Genomic DNA, 7885 nt, shown 5'->3' on the forward strand with positions numbered 1-7885 from the left:
TTATTCCAAGGAACAGACTATATGAAGTCATTGTTCCCCAAAGTAACAAAATCTGTGCCTCCATGTTATAGAATAGAGCATGCATACAGTGTAAGCTTCACATGAATATACTGAATTCATGCACAAAGTTTTCTACTTGCTGCTTAAAAACACTGATCTCTGGAATACAACAAAATAGGATCAAATTTGTCTATATAAGAGCTTTTGTCCAGTTGCTCTAAATTACCTGCTGGTGATAATGCCTTTAAATGTTGTTCTAAAACCAAAAATAAACAATCATTCAGGCTTTCATAGTAAAACATGCTTTAAGCTTAAAGCACTTACTGGGTTTTTTTTCACTTTTCTTTGGTGAACAAGTTTCATTTAGTTCTCTATTTTTTCCTGCACTGTCTAGCAATTATCTTCTCACATGGTGCTTTTCAACAAGATGTTAAATTTTCTTCCTATTCAGAAGGTTTGGAATTCCTACAATAAAGTGTGTACTTATACCTGGGTATTACAGAAAAGAAATGTGGAAATCAGCTAGAGAGAAAGCCTGGGATCCCAGAGAGAAATATAGGAGAGTAACACTATCCATAGCTTTATTCATGTATTCATATTTTGTGTAAGATATCCTTTCTGCAGCCTTGGATGTAATGTAACTTGATGCCAACCCATTTCAAATTATGCCTATTGTAACATTTTTAGGTTGTAAAGCTCACAAACAGTCACAGTTTGACCAATGTTGCCAAGACATACCAAATGTTAGCTCTAAATTCCTGTCATTTTGTCAGTCTCGGTGTTTTTGGCCCCAGCACAAGCCACTAACTCAAGCCAGCTCCAACACAATACTGGAATTGTGTGTTTGAAAGGAAAGCCATACTTGGAGGCAATGGGTGTAATTTAAGTTCTCAGAAGAAAAGCATATATTTTGTGTAGTTGTTTGTATAGCCAAATAAACAAGAATTGTACCATAGAATGGTGGGAGGGAAAACAAAAATGAAACATTCTGTAAGCCTGTGGATCTATGGCTACAACTTCTCTGTCCTTCTACTACTGCTAAATAATACTAAAGAAGAAGGGAAGATTTAAGAGAGGGCCTTGGACTATTCTTGTCATGGAAAATGTTGAATTTAATTGATAAAGAGTTCTTGCTTAAGTAGTGGAAGAATAAAAGGCAGAATGCAGTTTTGCTTTTTTTCTGGGTTTCAGAGTTGATTTTTAATTCCTTTTGAATGTTTTTTTTTGTTTACCCTAAAATTTACAGTGCTCAGTGACACCCCAGAAGATGAGCAGAACTTGAATGTGAAGATACTGATTTTGCTGAATCTGTTTGAAAAAGATATTCCAGAAGCAAAGAAATACCATTGAACAAGTCATTGGTGGTGAGTTTTAGAGACCACTTTTTTGTAAACTTTTGTAGCTTAAAAATGATTTATTGAATTTCTACTTTACTCTGCAAGATTTACTGTGAAAGCAATTGTTTGACATAGTGTCAAGAAGAAATTCTTTTCTATTAACTGAAGGTTTCCACATTTATTTGCAAAAGTCTGCAGAAACTATTACTGTCATTCCTTAAAATATGTTTTAAAAAACCAAAACCAAACAGCATCCCCAGCTCGTAGTAATTACTCTAAGAACTTTAAGGACATGTCTGCTTCCTGTAATTCTCTATTTTATATGACATGCTTCATTGTAATAGGACTATAAATATATATTTATATATATGTATTAAAACTGATGTCAGTAATTCTGTATTGCTGATGTCTGTATCTTATTTAAAGTTACAGTATAACCCCCAGGGTAGTGCTGGCTTTTGCATCCTCCACACCAAACTGTATCTGAGACAGTTAAAACCTAAGAACTTTAAGGACATGTCTGCTTCCTGTAATTCTCTATTTTATATGACATGCTTCATTGTAATAGGACTATAAATATATATTTATATATATGTATTAAAACTGATGTCAGTAATTCTGTATTGCTGATGTCTGTATCTTATTTAAAGTTACAGTATAACCCCCAGGGTAGTGCTGGCTTTTGCATCCTCCACACCAAACTGTATCTGAGACAGTGTGAGTGCAATACTGGGGGTTGGTTAGGGGTCACTTTAGCCTGAGCACCCCTTTGGAAAAGCCTCTGACCAGCCCTTCACTGTGACTTCCCAAAGCAAGGTGAGCTGAGTAGGAGCTGTGGAATCTTCCCTTTCCTGGGCTGCTGGGGAGTATTTTTGCAGTGTTCATAGGAAGAGTGGAGAAGGTTACTCAGTCTTCTTGCAGACAGGGAAGGAAAATATTCTCCTTGCTTAGAGTTTCTGTTGCCTGTGGTAGCAGGGTCAAGGTTACCAATGGTGCATTTTACTTCTCCAGAGTATTTTTGTAGTGCTCATAGGAAGAGTGGAGAAGGTTACTCAATCTTCTTGCAGACAGGGAATGAAAATATTCTCCTTGCTTAGAGTTTCCTGTTGCCTGTGGTAGCAGGGTCAAGGTTACCAATGGTGCATTTTTCTTGTCCCTCTTCATTTCAATCCTCTCTCCTGTAGTGGTGAAGCTCAGGGAAGGAGCTGAGAGTATCTTTGTGATAAAGCAATCCCTCTGTGGGTGCATGAAGCAGCTCCACGCCTGGACACATAAAGTATCCTTTGCAGAGCAGGAATTCCAGTTAGCCCTACTGGAATTCCAGGCCAGTGTGACTTTGCTGCTTCTCTTGTTGGGGGTAATTACTCAGCTATGGGGAGCTGAGTATTGAGAGAAAGAAATAGGCTTTCTTACCATTTCCATTATCATGCATGATTTGCATCCATGCTGCAGCTAAAATACTCAAAGAGTATAAATACTCAGAGTTCCAGGAACATGATAAGAGAAATGCAAAGAATCAAATCTCCTCACCCTGGAAAAATAATACATAGATTTGGTGCACTTCATAATGTGGCTGAACACTTAATCTTTTCTGCACGAATAATTTTTCTCCAAGTAGTTGTACAAAAGCACATCTCCTCCAAAAAGGTATTTTGTAGTCTTTCACTGGAAAATTGTTTTTGTTCTGCATTTTAAGACCATAATTTCCATTGTCATAATTCCTATTTGGTAAGATTTATTAGTTATATATATATAAAAATTTTTACCATGTCACAAAACTCTTAAAAATCCTAATCATCTGAGAGAATTATTATGACAGGAAGGACTGTTTTTTTTTATGAGTTATTGTTCTGTCAAAAGCCAATTATTATTATTATGTCATGACAGCTACTTCAATATTGAGGAATGTTTCTTCCCCTGATCATAAGACATTTGAACTAATTTTACTGCATATGCATTGTATCTATTAAAGTGATAGTAATAGCTAAAAATACTTTTATTCTTTTTCTTATCCACACTTCTGCCCTTTCCCTGCAGTTGCTATGCAGTTTTGTTTTTCTGTTGAATCCATAACATGTAACGCTGCATATTTTCTGAAAATTTAGAAATTTCACAGAATTGAAATGAATTTTGCATTAATATATGTCAGATCATGGCAGAAGAGCACGTTACTGTATTTTCTTGGACGAATTTATTGAAAAAGGATCTTTTGTCAAGATCCGGACATCAACTTCAATGAAATGTTAAATAGATAAATAGAATTCCTGAGTAATATGTACATTTTCTCTGAGATGGATATTGTTTTGAGGGAAAAAGAATAAACATAGACAAGAAAAATTCACAGAACACTACCACATGAAGATGTAGTCATTCTCAGATACCCTGAGCTTCAGTTACTCTATTTGAGGACTGCAAGCATCATGGTTCTTTTTCATATCTTGTTCCTTTCATTGCTGGTTGTGTGGAAGTGGCCTCCATGAAATTTGGCACAACTAAGTGCATGACTAAGCAAGAGGATGGATGAAAAAGAGACTTTAAAGTCAAGACATCTAACAGTAAGTCTCAGAGATAATATGACAATATGAAAACTGATAAAATAGAGTTAATGTTCTGATATCATTAATTACAGTTATCCTGCTGTTCTTACAGTAAAAACAATACTGTCCTCTGAAGTCTGCTCTGAAGTTGACAGTTCACTGAGTGATTTGTTCAAGAATTACAAAATGCTTTGGATCTCTAAGAATAGCATCCAACCTGTCCTATAATAGGTCTTTCAACAGGGTAAGTGATGGAAGGTTTATCCTGTGCTTTCCCTTCTCTAAACCTCTTCTGAGCTATCCCAGCAGCCTAGAAGTTGCAACATGAAGCATCATTTCATGTCCTAGAGCACTTATCCTAATTATTAAATACATAACCTTGCTATTTGTCAGCTGTGTAATTTGCTTTGGAAAGATATGCTCTCAAGATTGTTTGTTTTTATTCAAATTCCTTCTAGGGTCATGTTAGGCAGCCTGATTGCTTTTTGTGCAGGACTGGGAAAGAGCCTCATTTTTGACTTAGCAGCATGTTTTAATCACAGCAGCAGAGATTCTGGCCCTCTGGGCTTACTTAGATATTGTGAAAGAGTGCAATTTTAAATCATGTCAGCTAATTTCTGTAACATAGAAATTTTAAATACTAATTTAAAACCCACATACACAAAGATGAAGGTAGTTTAGTCTAGGGGAATTATCATCTTTGCTCATATTTCACTATTTTACAACACACAGAAGCTTGGAATTTAAATACTTTTGCATTGCACAAACTGGAAAGCACAACTTGCTCTTTAAATACTAATTATTGTCCAGGCTGACTTGGACCCATCATACAAACAGTATAGAAAATGCATTAATTAGTATATTTTTTGCTTAAAATGATTTCTGACTATGCATATATGTTTTCAATAGAGCTTGGAGCACCTTTATTTACACATTGTGAAAAATTACTAATTTATGTACACAATTATTATATGAACAGTTTTCTTTATTTCAGAGTTAATTCCAGCCCTGATACTTTCATTGATGTACATTCTTGTTCTTAGAGTGCTCAGTTTTCAGTAGGCTGAGTACCTGAAAAGTAAGCTTTCTTTATTATTTATTTACCTCTCCCTTTTTTATGTTATTTTAACATATACTAGAAGCCTTTTAATCTGTCCAAATGCTAAGGAAGATTATCAGAACAAAAGTGAGACCTTAAATGAAATTGCTAATGCTGTTTTGTAATGTTTCCTTTCTAGTTTGTGATTCACAAGATGACAGTGCAGTAATTGGAAAGCTCAAAGGAGCACTGGAAGCTATCCACGCGCTGCCCTCAGTCGAGAGGGGAACGCAAAGATGACTGCGAGGCATGAAAGGAAGTTTGCCACAGAAGAGCCTTCTCCCAGTGTAAATACATGCTTGATAGTGCATCAAAGATGAGATCTTTGTAATTCCTACAGTATATTTAATGTATAATTTATATGAAAAGGACGCTTGATTTGCAGTTGTAAAGTTTTGTATACTTTTCAGTCTGTTTGTTTTTATATTTCCCCCCTAAGGCTAAGAATATCTCCACAATGGACAGCGTCTTGTAAATAATTAATACCTACATGATTGAACGATGTGCTTTATTTGCATTTTTAAGATTTTTTCCTACATAAAACAGTAATAAAAATGCAAGTCAAAATTTTAATTTTTAATAAAAAAACCATAAGCCTTAGAAAACTGATTAAAAATACTTTTATGTTATCCCTAATCACCCCGTTAAATGGAATGCCTGTGATTAGCCTCATTAAGAATTTTATACTGTGAAGATTTTATTAAAAGCAATATATGAAAATTACTTGGATTAATGTGTTAATCTGCCTCTTTAAAATGCTAATATCCATTTTATGCACATTAAATCTCAGTATGTGTTTTCTTTGATGCATGCAGTTCCTATCAATTAAATATAAAAAATTAGGCTAGTTGCAGGACTTATTAAATTACTGCACCCTTTTTTTAAATAACTTTTACCCTTCTACTAACGTTATAATCAGCTGTTTATGGTTACCATAATTTGAAGTAGGGGGAGGGCAGGCACAATCATCTTCTGTAGAGTAGATGATTTACTTGCAGCCAACATCTGTCAAAGCACAAAAAGAAGCCACAGAGTGTCAGATTTTGCTTCACCTACTTTGGGCTTTAGGGATGGGCAACTGTTTTCATTTGGGTTTTGTCACTTTTAGAACTTACATCGAATATATACAATAAATTGTTGTATCTGAATAACTACTGTCTAGTGTGGAAAGTTAATTTTACAGCTTTTAACCAATCTCAGTGAAGGGTTTAATTGATATTTTTAATGGAGCTGTGAATCAATGCTGCAAAAGGATTGTCTCTTGAGAACGAGGATATAATACATTTCATTTTTTAATTTACTTTTTTATTTGTCATTTTCTTCAAAGGATTTTATAGACTGTGGATTTCCACTGTTTGCAAACAGGCTATGTTTCTTCATAAGCATATGTAAAGTATTCAGAGAGATAAGTAATTTATTAAAATCTACCTAATTTGCCGTGATATATTAAATCTCTGCTTCAGTGATCACAGACCATTTCATTTAGAGAATTAGGCATTCCCTCTTTGTGTGATTAAAGCTCTGGAAAATGAGTTCTTTGCTCCTATTTGTGAACATTCAAAGCCTGCTAATGGCAAGAAGATGGAATAGATTATGAGACAATTCATTACAGTTCAACAGAAAAAAACCCCTGCTATAATGCAGAAATGCAAGTATGAATATCTGCATATAGTTTGAACCATCTGTGCTCTAATGCCTTCAGTAATGGCTCTTCGTCTTCAGTAGGCTTTGAAATGACATCCATACAATATTAATTTGTTGATGTACATTATGAGGCCAATGGAATGAATATATTCTGACCACAGAAATCTCTGAATTCCAGCATGGTCTGCTGGTTGACTCCATTTTAGGACTTAGCATCTTCAGTAGGGCTTCTCATCCAGACTTTACCAATCCTCGCAGCATTTCATTCCTCTGGAACTTCAGGAGACCACAGACAGCTGCATTCCTAAACCCCTCCATTCTTCAGTTAATGGCCATATGTTTGTTGTCATTTGGGCTGGCACTTAGTTCATCATTTTGGCCACTATTTCTAGCTTTTTTTGGCTCTGTGCATCCATATTGTCAATAAGACTGTTATTATACATTACAATAATTTGAAACAGCCAGATTCGACACTGAGATTAACTGAGTGGCTTTTTAGAAATTTAGTTGTGGTATTCCGTCAGGAGGTTCTTATTATTCTTCTAATACTTTGCAAACCAAACTAAATATCCTGCACATAAACAAAGAAGCAAATTGTATTGAGTTTTTGTGTGTGACTGTTTACTGACTTGCAGGAGAACTATGTTAACTGGTGCTTGTTTTCTTCTGAAATAAACCATGTGGTAAAATTAGAAAATCAGAGATGTTCATCTCACTTAAACATTTACAGTAACACCCTTAACACTTAATCTTCGCCATCTGAAGTTAGAAACTTAGAAACCAAGAGTTCATATATTCATTAAACACAGATCTCTTCAGTAAGTTACTGCAAAATATTCCAGTTGACATTTGGTTACATTGTGTTAACTGCTCTCAGTGACTCCAACATTAACATGGATAATTTGCCTCAGGTTCCTAGACATATTTCTTTGTAAGGCTCACTGTTACTCAGTTTCAGATTTTAAGAAAATAATCCTGATTTCTATTCATGTTTACTGCTAAAACAGATATAATATTCAGCAAGGATTTTCCCGACAGATGGATTGTATTATCTTATGCAACATAAACATATGATCATACCAGAAAGTTTTGTTCTTGCATTAAGTAGTCTGTATTTCCAAAATGCTCTTAAATCTTAATTCTAAATGCTACATTGTGCAGGGAAAGTGGAAGCTGTAACCTAGTACTATTTTGTCTAGATTTTAGCAATGAATAGCTTGAAGAAAACATGCAGTCTATGTAATCTCTAGGCTAAGGTACAAAGGAGC

The 7885-nt window shown here is 34.9% G+C and overlaps 1 long non-coding RNA gene across 6 annotated transcripts in view; it reads left to right on the top strand.

Annotated features, from left to right (window-relative positions):
* The window catches only part of LOC120507997, a 37572-nt gene extending 31793 nt beyond the window's left edge, over positions 1-5779 (top strand). For 3 of the 6 annotated variants that reach the window (XR_005628892.1, XR_005628890.1, XR_005628891.1), the window contains exons 4-7: positions 1247-1364; positions 2522-3892; positions 3987-4118; positions 5113-5779. This is a non-coding gene — a long non-coding RNA (uncharacterized LOC120507997). The remainder of the gene's footprint in view (positions 1-1246; positions 1365-2521; positions 3893-3986; positions 4119-5112) is intronic. The other 3 variants (XR_005628893.1, XR_005628894.1, XR_005628895.1) reach the window with 3 other exon arrangements.
* The last annotated feature ends 2106 nt before the right edge of the window (positions 5780-7885 follow it).

Source organism: Passer montanus, unplaced genomic scaffold (assembly GCF_014805655.1).
Source record: "Passer montanus isolate IOZ18808 unplaced genomic scaffold, ASM1480565v1 scaffold45, whole genome shotgun sequence".
NCBI lineage: Eukaryota > Metazoa > Chordata > Aves > Passeriformes > Passeridae > Passer > Passer montanus.